General features: G+C 39.8%; 1 long non-coding RNA gene across 1 annotated transcript in view; it reads left to right on the top strand.

Annotated features, from left to right (window-relative positions):
- The window catches only part of LOC123172058 (uncharacterized), a 3,376-nt gene that overhangs the window by 1,471 nt on the left and 339 nt on the right, over nucleotides 1–1,566 (top strand). Inside the window, exons 2-3 of the long non-coding RNA XR_006485449.1 lie at nucleotides 293–485; nucleotides 589–1,202. This is a non-coding gene — a long non-coding RNA (uncharacterized lncRNA). The remainder of the gene's footprint in view (nucleotides 1–292; nucleotides 486–588; nucleotides 1,203–1,566) is intronic.

Genomic DNA, 1,566 nt, shown 5'->3' on the forward strand with positions numbered 1-1,566 from the left:
CCGATCTAGGTGACTGGTCAATCAACATTTGCTGGAATCGTGCACCGTGCTGGTGTTAGTCACAATGATCAGCTTCAATAGCATGACCAGTACCCAAACATGATGCATATTTCTTAACAAAAATGGTAATGCATTTTGCTAATATTTATTAATAGAAATGGTAATGCATTTTGCTCATGCCAGGGTGCTCGATTTAGTTTGTTCTGAATGCTAATAGACCATGATAACTTGTATATTGGACCTTCCCCCTTTCTCTGTTTGACTCGTTCAATCTCTCTCTATCTTTCTGCAGGCACCGCCGGATTCGAGGGTGGAGGCCGAGCCTCCACTAGAGCATGGATCAGACATGCAGGAGGTGGGGCTCCGCATGGATCAGGATGTGGTCGTCGTGGGGGCCTAGATCATCAAGTCCGCAGGCGGTGTTGGGGGCGGTTTAGTGCTAGCTGCTAGACATCTGTCACCCTGGGTTGGTGCTGATGCACAAGGTTAGGAGGCATTCTGGCCCTATTGATCTGTTCTGGAGCGATGTGCTTAGGCGGATCGTCTTAGATGGTTGCGATGCAATGCTAATTTTTGGGTGTTTTTCAGGTGAATTTTGATGCCAAGACGGAGTACGACATGATCCAGTACTCAAGTTATGCTCATAGCTGTGTATAGTACTAAACTTGTACAATTCTTGTCCTGTTTCCTCACAACATTAAGATTAGAGTCGTGTTTTCTGAATGTTTTGCTGATTTTTATGGCCTATGTGCTAGCAAACTGAGCTAAGGTGCTTCATCTCTATCCTTCAACTTCTATTCTTATGACAATTAAATAGAGGATCTATTTTGCTCCCTGCTCTCATTGGTTTCAATAGATATTTGTCTGATCCAGCACTCTGAGTATCATTGTGTTGTTTTAATCCTGATGATGATGTGGTTGTATAAAGTGGTCACCATATTCCTTTTTAAATGCACAAGGAATAATTTGTTTCGTCATGTCCTGGTTTACTAATGTCTGATTTGTTGCTTCCGAAACTCTTGGTCCTTCATATCTAAAGTTTACATGTACTGTAGAAGCTCTACTTTATGCTAATACATGCCTATGTAACATTTCACATGGTATACTTCTAAATGGACAAGTACAGGCGGCGTCCATCATCAACGATGATGCAGACTAGATGTTCAACTACAGAACCATCCATCACATCAACACAATGTTAGGTATGTTCTTGTCTTGTTGAATAGATAAGGGCCTTATGCTTGATGGCCTTATGCTTGATGCATGTATCATGTGACACACACATTAGTAAATCTGAATTAATTTTGAGACAGTTGCTTATTGATTGAATATGAGTATTGTTCCTTATACTCAATTGGAACTTTGATCTGCTGTAACTTTGAATGATCGTTTGTAAACCTTGTCGTGTATGTGAAACACTCAATGCTTATTTGCTGCTAAGTTTGTCATATGTGCCAATTCAATTCCCAGTTTTGATGAATATGCTTATTCCAGATAAGTAGAATGATCTTGTTAAAATAATAATAAGTAGAATGATAAAATACTGGTGTATCTTTAGTTTTTATT

Source organism: Triticum aestivum, unplaced genomic scaffold, assembly GCF_018294505.1.
Source record: "Triticum aestivum cultivar Chinese Spring unplaced genomic scaffold, IWGSC CS RefSeq v2.1 scaffold4B_scf_1981, whole genome shotgun sequence".
NCBI classification, from domain to species: domain Eukaryota; kingdom Viridiplantae; phylum Streptophyta; class Magnoliopsida; order Poales; family Poaceae; genus Triticum; species Triticum aestivum.